The 13,154-nt window shown below is 34.0% G+C and overlaps 1 non-coding gene across 1 annotated transcript; it reads right to left on the bottom strand.

Annotated features, from left to right (window-relative positions):
* Positions 1-205: 205 nt before the first annotated feature.
* LOC131169678 (small nucleolar RNA R71) lies at positions 206-312 on the bottom strand. The gene has a single exon (XR_009140575.1). It is a non-coding gene; the product is annotated as a small nucleolar RNA R71 (small nucleolar RNA).
* Positions 313-13,154: the final 12,842 nt, after the last annotated feature.

The following is a 13,154-nucleotide window of genomic DNA, read 5'->3' as shown; positions in this document are numbered from 1 at the left end:
TCTCAACTATCCGAGCAGACATTGGTCATCAGAATAGTAGAATGTACAGAACTAATAAACATAGGGGTGTTACAGAGCATTCCCATTCTCCCTTCGAGATAGAGCAAGGAAGTGGTTACTTTCTCAACTAGCTGGAACATTCACCACTTGGAAAGATCACTCACAAGCTTTTATAGAAAGGTATTTCCCACCTATAAACACTGTAAAATTGAGGGTTGAACTCAACATCTTTAAGCAAAAGGAAGGTGAATCACTCTATGATGCATGGAAGAGATATAAAGACTTATAGAGAGAATGTCCACACCATGGTATAGAGGATTGGCTTCTGGTTCAGAACTTCTAAAATGGGCTGCTGCCTTCTATAAGGAGCACAGTAGATTCAGCTGCAGAAGGTGACCTGATGGAGAAAACAGTGAAATAAGCACTTGAACTTCTGGAGAGGGTCACGTATCACAACTACGAGTGGTCAAATGAAAGAGGAAATATAAGGAGAACAGCAAGGATCCTGGAAGTGGATGCCCTAAGCATGATAAATGCTCAATTTGACCAGCTTACAAAAAGGCTTGATAGAATGTAAGCCAATGTTATAGGGATGAACAACCAACACTATGATAGTTGTGGAGAAGGATATATGACTTCAGAATGTAATAACTTTAATGAACTTTCCACAGAACATATGAACTATGTGAATAACTGAGGGAACTTCAACCAGAGGCAGCTCAATAACCTATATTTAAATACGTACAACCCTGGATAGAGGAACCACCCTAATTTCTCATGGTCCAATTCACAGAATCAGCCAACGAACAAACAGTAAGGATACAGACCACTAGCACCACCAGGATTTCAGAATAAGGGACAAAACCCTACACAGCAACTGCCACCTCCTCAAAGCCAATAACCTGAACCAAAGTCGGCTATGGAATCCATTATGGAAGGCTTCCTAACAGCCCAGCAATAGCAGAATGAAATGATTAAACAGCTAGCTTCCAGAATGGACCAACTTACCACCCACAACAAGATGCTTGAAAATCAAATTGCTCAGCAAATGGGTTCTTCAAAGTAAGACTACTGGTAAGCTGCCTAGTCAACCGGAGATGAACCCAAGAGAGCACTGTAAGGCAGTTAAATTGAGGAGTGGAAGAGTTTTAGAACAATCAAAGAAAAAAAAACTAACCAAGAAAACCTCTGATAAATCTGAAAGCCAAGCAGAGGAGAAAGAGGAAGAAGCCAAAAAGGACCAGGAAGAGGAACTAAGGAAGAAAAAAAAGCTACAAGAGCTATATCAACCTCCTTTACCTTTTCCTTAAAGATTCTAGAAAGCCAAATTGGACTAGCAATTTGAAAAGTTTCTAGAAGTTTTGCAAAAAATCTATATAAATTTTCCTTTTACAGAAGCACTATCTCAAATGCCATCTTATGCCAAGTTCCTTAAAGACATTCTATCAACGAAAAGAAAGCTGGAGGATTATGAGACTATTGCTCTTACAGAGGAATGTAGTGTCATATTGCAAAACAAGCTACCACTAAAACTTAAGGATTCAGGAAGCTTCTCCATACCTTATCTTATCAGTAACATGAATATAGACAAAGCCCTCTATGATCTTAGTGCAAGTGTAAGTCTGATGCCTCTGTCAATATGTAAGAAGTTGGATTTAGGGGAGCTTGAACCTACAATAATTTCATTATAAATGGCTAATCGATTTGTAAAATACCCTGTGGGCATCCTAGAAAACATCCCTATCAAAGTGGGAAAGTTCTTTATCCTAGTTGATTTTATTATACTGGAAATGGAGGAGGACGTCCAAATTCCTATCATCTTGGGAAGACCTTTCTTGGTAACTTTCGAAGTTGTTATAAATATTAAAAATGGGCAGTTAACTCTTAAAGTAGGAGATGAAGAGGTGGAATTCAACCTATTCAACACGATGAAGCACAAACCTGATGAATGCTTTAAGGTTGATATAGTTGACAAGCAAGTTGAAGAGGAATTTCATAAAACACATCCTGAAGATCCTCTTAAAGCATGCATTGTGCACAGCCATATAGCAGACAATGAGAACACAGAAATTACAACTTGTGCACAATCTTTAGCAACTAATCCACTCATACCCTTAGCTCAAGCTTTCAAGGTGGAGGAGCTAAAGGAGGAGCAACCCGAAAGCAAACCAGAGGACAATACTAATTAGGTAGAACTTAAACTTCTCCCCTCCTCACTAAGGTACGCATTTTTATACTCAAACTCTAAATATCCTATTATTATCAATGCTAGCCTATCTGAAATAGAAGAGGAAAATTTGTTAAAGGTGCTTAGGACCCATATCAAGGCTATAGGGTATAAAATAGAAGAGCTGAAAGGGATTAATCCCTCGATTTGCATGCGTAGGATACCTATGGAAGAAAATAGTAAACCCACTATTGAACATCAAAGAAGACTTAACCCAAACATGAAAGAAGTAGTAAAAAAGGAAATTCTAAAACTATTAGATGCAGGTATTATATACTCGATTTCTGATAGCAAATGGGTTAGTCTAGTACATATAGTGCCTAAGAAAGGTGGGACAACTGTAGTTCAAAATGCAAACAATAAACTAATCCCTGCCAGGGTAGTCACTAGTTAGCGCATGTGCATAGATTATAGAAAATTGAATAGTGCCACCAAAAAAGGCCATTTTCCTCTCCCTTTCATATACCAAATGCTAGAAAGGCTAGTAAAACATTCCTACTTTTGTTATCTAGATGGGTGTTCAAGATTTTTTTTCAAATTCCTATTTACCCAGAAGACCAAGAAAAGACCACATTCACATGCCTTTATGGAACCTTTGCATATAGAAGAATGTCTTTTGGTCTTTGTAATGCCCCTGCTACTTTTCAAAAGTGCATGATGGCCATTTATTTAGATTATATTGAAAATATTATAGAGGTTTTTATGGATGATTTTTCTGTCTATGGAACTACTTTTAATGATTGCCTAGCTAACTTATCCAAAGTGTTACAAAGATGCGAAGAATCAAACCTGGTCCTAAATTGGGAAAAATGCCACTTCATGGTAAGGGAATGTATAGTTCGTGGACACTTGATATCAGAAAAATGAATTAAAGTTGACATGGCAAAAATTGAAATCATTGAAAAGATGCCACCACCAACATCAGTCAAAGGAGTGCGAAGCTTTTTAGGACATGCAAGCTTCTACAGAATATTCATTAAAGACTTCTCCAAAATAGCTAAGCCACTTACCAACTTGTTAAGTCAAGATGTTCCCTTTGATTTTGATGAAAATTGCCTTGTCTCCTTTAACAGGATCAAAGAAGCCTTGATTTCAGCACCAATAATGCAACCACCAGACTGGGAGCTACCATTTGAGGTGATGTTCGATGCAAGTGACTATGCAGTTGGAGCAGTACTCGGGCAAAGAAAGAATAAAAAGCTCCACGCTATTTATTACGCTAGTAAGACGCTTGACGATGCACAAATCAACTATGCTACCATAGAAAAGGAATTCTTAGCAGTAGTGTTTGCAATTGACAAATTCAAATCCTACCTATTTGGATTGAAAGTCATTGTATTCACAGACCATGCTGCCATTCGGTACCTTTTGAACAAGAAGGAAGCAAAACCAAGGCTGATTCGATGGATTTTACTCCTACAAGAATTTGACCTTGAAATTAAGGACAAAAAGGGATCCGAAAATGTAGTACCTGACCACCTCTCCAAACTGAAACTGGAAGACATAGGGGACATTGAGGATTTGCCAATTGATGATTCATTTCCTAATGAGAAATTACTAGCATTCTCCCAAGCTCCATGGTATGGTGACTTTGTTAATTTTCTTGTATGTAGGGTATTGCCTCCAAACATGCCTTATTAGCAAAAGAAGAAATTTCTGCATGATGTTCGATTTTACACATAGGAGGAACCTCTGCTGTACAAGTGTCACACCTTATCCCTGGTAAGGTATGACATGTTCCCGTAGCATACCTAAGGAATTACTGAACTCCACCTACCGATAACCCATTAGTTATGCTACAAAGGATTTTAAAAAAAATCATAACTTTTTATCTTATCAATTATTTTGCAGAACACTGCATGAGAATAGTTAAAATTCCATGTAAACATTCATTGAAAAATAATGATAGACTAAATATTGCAAAAGTTACATTTTCATAAGTCTCAAAGTAAAATACAAAATAGTTACAAACTCAAAATGTGATAGCAATGCAATGCTTTTAAATACAAACTGCTCAATATCCGTACATCCATGCATATAGGTGCAAAATACATCAAAAGGAAATTACAGGGGCATAACTACAATATATACCCACAAACAATACCAAAATGCTGCTTCCAAGTCTCTCACTCGGCAGCCTTCTCCTTTCCCTTACCTGCGACAGCATAAAGAAGCTATCGCTGAGTATATCACTCAGTGGTGCACAACTAATAACATTAAAACTTAAGGTAAAACACAATTTGTCAAAGCATAATAAATCACATTTTTCTTAAGCATGAAAACTTTACAATAGTTCTAAGTTCATAATAGCCATTTATTGGAATAACATTTCAAATGAGAAATCATACTTCATAAATCACAATTCACAAAACATTAGTGTTGCCAACATCAACACACAGTTCAGGCCATGACACAAAATTTCACGATCAGTGCTGTGTTGTACACTTCGACAAAGCAATCTCAACCTCACTAACCATTATTAATGAGGGAAGGGCTAGCTAGCTAATGAGTAATCATGTAGTCTTATCCCACTAACCATTATTAATGGGAGACATAATCAATATCAATTATAAAACCCCAAGTAGCTGTTACTACTGGGGAGTTCCAAAGGGACTGTCATGCTAACTGTGGTTTCAAAACAACTTTCAAGAGTTTCTAAATCAATAATCATGTTTGCAAAACAATATCATATTCAAATTATCATAAAACCCATAAAAGGGGTGGCAACACACAAATTCCTCAAACGCAAGAGAAAAACATACCTCATTCAAAATAAACTCATTTCAAATCAAACTCATTAAAATCAATTTACGAAGTTAAAACAAAGAAAAAGGTTAGTTGTGCACAAACCTTCAATAATTCTCCTTCCTTATTACCTACTTCTCCTTATCCGTTCCAACTTCTTTTTCTACTGAAAATACACAAATAGAATACCTCAATACCAATCTCAATTGCTGCCAAGAACTCATTACATGCATGTCTAATGCATCCCAAGTTAGCTTGGAAAATTTTAGAATATTTTGGTTTTGGGACAGTTTGGTGCCCCAATCTTTGAACCCAATTTATACCTAGTTTCGATCATAATTTGGTGAGGTGTTCTTCATGAAAATTGTTCATTTAGGTCTTAACTTTATTTTCTTTTTTGAATCGCCTAATTCGGAGCTGTGTAGCTCAAGTTATGCCCAAAACACCATTACTGTTCATGTCACTGTTTATGCTGCAGATTTAGTTCTGGTAGATTTATCAATCCAACTTCGTTCAGCAATTTGATCAAGTTAAGTCCATAATTTGATCTAATGTTCTTCATATGAAATGTTATACTATGTCTTAGGTTTCCATCAGTTCAAGAATCGCCTAAATCAGAGTTTTCTAGAGAGAGTTATAGCATTGCAAAATTTACTGTTTATTTGGTTAATTTTAGGTGCCCAGATTCTGGTAGATTCGGTGACCCGAATTCGTTCCGCAATTTGATTGAGCTAAGTTCATAATTTGGCCTAACATTCTTCATATGAAATGTTCTACTATATCTTAGGTTTACATCGGTTCAAGAATCACCTAAATTAGTGTTTTCTAGAGAGAGTTATGGCTATTTAAACTTTACTGTTCACGTGCATAATTTTGCAGGTTCCAGAATTTTATCTCCCATTTCAAGGCTCATTTCGGGTAGTTTAAGGTCATTTTCGGGGCAAGGTATCTTCATGAAAATTCTAGCCCTACGTCTTAAGTTTCATTTCCAATTAATTTCACAACAATTGGAGTTGTGTAGCTCAAGTTATGGGCTTCCAAACACACTGATATCAGTGTGCAAAATTCTGCCCTAAGTTCAATTTTTCATTTCTTCAATTACTTCCATTAACCAACCTCAATTCACATTTAATTCACCCAAAATGACTTTAATTTAGCATTGACACATCAATGGCACTTCCTAGCACAAACCCCATAATTTTCAAACATCAAAGTCTGTAATTTTCCCTAATCCTACCATTTCATTACCTCCATTCATCAACCCAATGTCAATTCAAACTAAATAAACCTCAAATGATCATAATTTAATACTACATACACCAACTTCACTCTCTAGCACCAAAACCCAATTTCCCTATGAACCCTAAGCTTCCATAATTCAATTTATGCAATCCCATGAAATCTTACTACTTCTAATCATGCATGCTACTTCACTTTAACTTAGATTTATCATCAATTTAACTAAAAATACATCAAACCCTAATTTTTCTCTCATTTGGCCAAAACCCTAGTTTAGGTTCCATACATGTTTTCTTTCATTTTCTTATGAAATTTCATCATAAATTAACTTCATTCCAAGTTTATACAACCAATCTAACATGAAAAGAAACTTACCTCTTGTTAATTTCTTTCCAACTTTACTTTTCTTCCAATTCTTGTTCTCCTTGCTTTTAATCTCTCAATCAAAGATCTCTTTGATGTTTTCTTTTAGTGGGCTATGGAATTTATGAGGGGAATTTAAGGGAATTAAAACTTGGGAGAGGAAATCAATGAGGTGAAGAAGTGGAAGAAGAAGAGAAAAAGAGAGAGAGAGGAAGAGAGAGGAGAGAGTGGTGGCATCTTATGAAAAAAAAGAAATAAAGAAGACATTTGTCTTCTTATATATATATATATATATATATATATATATATATATATATATATATATATATATATATATATATCCCCAAAATTAGCTTATTAAAATTATAAATTTTAATTGTGTCATAAGGATAATTAAACTTAAATTTTTATTCCTTCTTTTTTTACATTTGCACTTAATTTTTCCTTTTAATTAAATAATTAAATTTAACTATCAAAAGTCCATAAGTCTTTCATTTTAATTTTATCATAATGGAAATGAAAGTTTAAGTTTTCATTTCATAAATTTTCCCTTACATATTTTTACTTGAATTTTTTCTTCAATTTTTTACCCCATAATTCAATTCATTAATTTCATTTAATTTAATTGGCATTTTGGTCAAAAGTCAACTCTTGAGGTAAATTGACCAAAATGCCCCCATCGGGTCATAATCCTTCTTTTTATAATACCCGATGAGTCCTTAGCTTTTTTGTTCACTAGAATTTTTATTGTGTCTATCTCAATTAATTTTCTATTTATTTTTGGTACTCAAGGTGTCTTTGAATAGTATTAGTCATGGACAAAAAATGGTACTATTCATAACTCGGAGGTTCGGGGTATTACAATAAGAGATGTAATGATGGGCTAATAAGAAGATGCATACCAAGAAGAGGAAATAGAGAGCATTCTTCAGCATTGTCATTCATCGCCATATGGAGGACACTTTGGCACCACAAAAACAGCAGCCAAGATTTTACAAGCGGGATTCTACTGGCCTAATATGTTTAAGGATGTGAGATCCTTGGTGTTAGCTTGTGATCAATGCCAAAGAACAGGTGACATTTCCAGAAGGAATGAAATGCCACTGTACAGTATACTTGAAGTAGAGCTGTTTGATGTGTGGGGAATAGATTTCATGGGTCCATTCCCCTATTATTTTGGAAATAAGTGTATTCTGGTTGGTGTTAATTATGTGTCAAAATGGGTAGAAGCAATAGCCACACCGACAAATGATGCCAGATTGGTAACAAAATTCCTCAAAAAGAACATCTTCACAAGATTTAGCACACTAAGAGCAATAATCAGCGATAGCGGAAGTCACTTCTGCAACCAACAATTTGAAACACTATTGAAGAAGTATGGAGTAGCTCACAAGATGGCCACATTTTATCATCCTCAAGCCAGTGGTCAAGTAAAAATTTCAAACAAGGAGCTGAAATGAATACTAGAGAAAATAGAAAATTGCTCAAGAAAGGATTGGTCTATGAAGTTAGATGATGCACTATGGGCATACCACACTGCATATAAAACTCCAATTGGAACAACACCCTTTTGGCTAGTCTATGGGAAATCATGCCACCACCCTGTCGAACTTGAGCACAAGGCTTACTGGGCAATTCAAACCCTGAACTTTGACCTCAAAGCTGCTAGTGAAAAAAAAAACTCTTACAGCTCAATGAGTTGGATGAAATCAAGCAGGATGCGTATGAGAATGCCAAAATCTTCAAGGACAAAACCAAAAGATGGCATAACAGATGCATAGTAAGAAAAGAAAAAAAAGAAGGAGACCTTGTCCTACTCTTCAACTCTAGGTTAAAACTTTTTCCAGGGAAGCTGAGATCACGATGGTCTGGACCCTTTAAGGTTATGAAAGTCTTCCTGCATGGAGCTGTAGAAATTTGGAATGAAACCTCAGGTGCATTCAAAGTGAACGGGCAGAGGCTGAAGCCTTACTTCTAGGGAGAACCCATGGAGAAGGTGTAGACCCTTATTTTGTGATAAGTATGTGCATTGAGGCTGTGCAAAACTCGATGATGAAAAATTATATGACTGTAAGATGTAATTAGAGGCATGGAGCTGAATTATTAATTCCATGGCATGATCTTAAAAAAAAAAATAATAATATGTTTTTTGCGAAATGAATTTAATTAAATTTAAATAAAATTTTATTTTGTTTAAATTTAATATGGGTAGCTTTTAAATGTACCTAATAAAGCATAATTGGGCCCCATGGGCCTAAGAAAGTCTAGTTAAGAATTTTAAATAGGACCCATTTAATTTATTTTTTGAAAATTAAAATAAAAAATATCTTTTTCTCAATCTCTCTCCCATACAAACTCTCTCTCCCTTTTGGCCTCACTCGCTTCCTCACTCCCTATTGGTGCCACCCTCTTTCCCTCTCTTCCTATTGGTTGGAACACCTCACCCATATCCCAGTCTCACCCAAATTCCTCAATTTCAGTTGTTTAAGTTATTTGAACCTTATCACAATAGGACTTCCAACCCTAACACACCTCTTTCTCACTCCTTATTGGTGCCTTTCCCTTCCCCTCTCTTCCTATTGGTTGAAACACCTGATCCATTTCTCAGTCTCATCCAAATTCTGTAACCTTAGTTGTTTAAGTTATCTGAACCTTATCACTCTAGAACCCCAAACCCTATCATACCTCTCTCCCAAAACCCTATAAACACCCTACTGGAGAAGAAGAAAAAGAGGAGAAGACAAAAAAAAAAAGGAAAAAATTTGAAAAGATAAATAGTCAAAATTCTTTTAGTTCTTTTTTCTTTTTTGTGATATTTCCTGAAGGTTAGTTTTTTTTTTTCAAGATCCATGCCATGTAATGTTTAATTCTATGTTCCTTATTTTCAATTTATTTTATATGTTCATATAGATCATGTAATCATGTTTAATTTAAGGGAATACACAACTCTGTACATGTTCAGTTTTCTATCTCTCATATTTTTATTATTTTTTGTTATTTTCTGAATCTGTAAAAAATTTTAAAAACTTATATTCATATTCCACTTGAAATTCTATTAACTTTAGGCTCAAGAATCACTAAAAAAGCTTTAATATTTTGTAAGTTATGGCTATTTGAAGTTAGGGTTCCTATAAAATCCGATTTGTAGGATACCCAAATTATAGAGCCCATATCTCCCTTGTTTCTTAATATTTTTGTGTAAATCTGGTATCTAAAATTAAGTTTGGAATCTTGTGAATCTTTTTCAATTAGTTTCACATTCATACCTATTATGGTTGGTGAGTTATGAATTTTACAAAAAAGTAGTGTGATTTTATCATTGGGAAAATTTACGATTTGTGTAGATTATTTGGCTAGGGTTTTGTTTAATTTATGAATTTTATGATGTTGTATGATGTTTTGGCTGTCTTCTGTAATTTTTTCATGATTTTTAGGCATGTTTAACTATTTTTCAAAAATCAAATTTCCTGCTACTTTCAATATGCTAGAATATGAGAATTGCATATTTATGTATGTTCTTGTGTGTTCTTGAGTTTTAATTGACATTTGATTTATTTTTCTGAGTTCTATTATTTTAAGAAGTGTTATGAAGTGTTTGGATCATGTTAAAAGACCTGGACCCTTAGGTAGTTGAAACTAATTAGAAATTTTAACCCCTTAGGAGACTAGAGTTAGAATCCAATATAAATTGTTATTAGTATTTTCTTATTTTCTTTAGTTTCTTTACTTTTTAGTGTAATGTCCTCACTTTAGGTAGTTCTGTACATTCTACTGTTTCGATGACTAATGTGATACCCCTTACCCGTCTACAGTGTAGCTGAGTAAGATATGTCACACAGTATATCGGAGCACCATATTTTATCTCAATTATTTTTATCCTTCCTTAATTTATTTTTTAATGGTCATGAAGTGCAATTTGTGAAATTTTAACTCATTTAAGTCATTTATTGAAATTTTAAATTCATTTGAGGTTCCCAAAATTTTATAGAAAATCCTGCAGAGTACCGACTAAAAATGGATAAAACAGTTCTTCGAAAACTGTGAAAAACACTTCCAATAATTTCCAATCATTCTCAAACTCCATTTGTATCACATCAATTTACAACAATTTCTTAACAATTCCTCCATTTGTCATTCATTCATTTCACATCATCATCATGCTCAAATCATAAATAAATTCACATATGTTATTTATAAACACAAAGTTACAAATACTTACATTAATACAAAATTATATTACATATGTTTCAAATATACATGATAAATAAGAGTTTAATTACAAAATTTACAAAAATCACAAAATACAAAATGGGACCTAGTGTCCTACCAATGCACCGTAGTATGTGAGGTAACATAGACACTATGCAGAACTGTGAACGGCCTTATGTTAGTAGTATGCCCTAGAGCATATCATTTAGTATGTATCTTGTACATATTTTTATTAATAAAAGGCATTTCCACTTTTCCGTTTACATAATATATTTATGTGTAATAGAAAAGGTCCATTGATATTTTGTTAGAAATATTATTCTTAAGTTGTTAAGAATATGAGTGACAATATTTCTAGCACGAAGTATCATAAATAGGTTCACAATTGAGGATATTTCATAATAAGGACATGACTTATCCAGAAAGATTGTATTCATGTTTGTTCCTAAGTTATTTATATGAGATATAAATAAGATGGAATGGTGAGTCTCATGCCATATAACAAACATGATAGGCACTTATAAATGATAAGTAGGCCGAACCAGTGACACTTATGACAAGCACATGGAGTTTACTCTTGTCAATGTTTTGTTATAAATCATATCAGTGCATATAATATTTAGACCTGAGATAGCACAATTATCTTGTATATAGGTAGTTTGAGTTTGATACTGCTTTCATACTTATACTGTGTATGGGTATATGGGCATGTGTTGGCTCCTACTAGTTATATATGGAGGTAGGTGTTGATCAAGATGGAATCTGTTCCTCTAAGTAAATAGAGATAAAATCCTATGTCCATTTAATTGTTCTTGATGTTTCAAGCTGCTGGCCAGGACAGATAGATTTATTCAGAAAAGAGTTTCTGATGAGAAAATCTTTTTAATCAAGAACTGGAATTAAAAGAGAACATAATATTCATAGCAAATGGAGTTTGACATAAACCATGACTCCAGCTTGAGTTGGGATTTTATGTGAGAGATTCTAGTGCATGGTAACATATGATTATAGGTTCATTTAAGGTAAACCTTATTACTAATTGGGTGGCCATGGCATGCTATGCTAGGTATTAACCATGGTCTATGAGGTTCATAAAATGATTTAGAGAAATCATTTATGGTAAGAAAGAGTTCTGATGATATTAAGAGTTGATATCATGTCTCATTGCCAATTAGTGATGAGCCTAGTAAGTCACACACATACACAAGTTATCACCTAATTAAATATGATTTAATTAATTAATTAAAGAGTTTAATTGATTAATTAAATAGGTTTGGTTTGCAATTAGTTTGCAAAGTCCCTAGCATGACTTGAAACCAAATCTAGATTATTTGATGTATAATATAAGTTAAATTTATATTTAAAGTGTTTAAATATGAATTTATTTAATGAGAAATTAATCAATAGAGATTAATTAATTAATTTATATTTGATATAAATTAATTAGAAGAAGAAAAATAATTATTTTGGGTTGTGAACTCAAAATTAAGACACAGGGGCATTTTGGTCATTTTGCAGTGTGGCACGTGGCACCATGAGATGGTGACACATGGCATAACACATAAGCTTGCCAAATGTTTTTTAATCATGTAAGATGATTAAAATCAAGATTACATATAGGTTTGACACTTGGCACAATGTGATTGGGTCACTTAAACCTAGAGCTAATCAAAGGGTGACATGTGGCAAGGGTTTAATGTGTTAACCTAGCTATTTAAGTGTTGTTATGAGAAAATAAAATACAACCAGCAGCCACACTTCTTGGTCATGCCATTTTGCAGCCCTCCCTCTATTCTTCTTCATCTCTCATCAATTCAAAGAGATTAGCCATAAATCTCTTGAATTAAGAACACTAGAAATTGTTTCTAGTGTCCTGTTTACATCTCTAATCTCTTAAAAGGCAGAACTTGAATTTCTAATTAATAGAAAAGGCTTTAGAAGCTGTTCAAGGGCTGCCATAGGTGTTCTTGGTGTGGACAAGCTAGAGGGACAACATCTGGTGTCCTGAAGACGAATCTCAAAGGCGCAGACACGCTGCAGTGCATCAAGAGGTTAGTGTAATCGTTCTTGATTTAATCTAGTGTTTTAAAATTAATCTGATTAATTTTAAAATCTTAAATGGCAAATACAGATCCAAAAACATATTAAAAGAGTTTTAATATGTTGTTTATCATTGAAATCAAATAGATAAAAATAAATCTTGCATGATGCATGTGACCCTAGGTGAAAATTTTTGAATTCAATGGTATAAAGTTGTGTTTTTCACGCTTCCGTTCCTTCAATTGGTATCAGAGCCACTATATTTGCCATTTAGATTGTTGATTATATGATTTAATTGTGTGATTTGATCATGAGATGATTGATCCATTGC

The sequence above is a fragment of the Hevea brasiliensis genome, chromosome 1, assembly GCF_030052815.1.
Source record: "Hevea brasiliensis isolate MT/VB/25A 57/8 chromosome 1, ASM3005281v1, whole genome shotgun sequence".
Taxonomy (NCBI): Eukaryota; Viridiplantae; Streptophyta; class Magnoliopsida; order Malpighiales; family Euphorbiaceae; genus Hevea; species Hevea brasiliensis.
The sequence above is the reverse complement of the archived record's forward strand: the minus strand, read 5'-3'. Positions and strand labels throughout refer to the sequence as shown.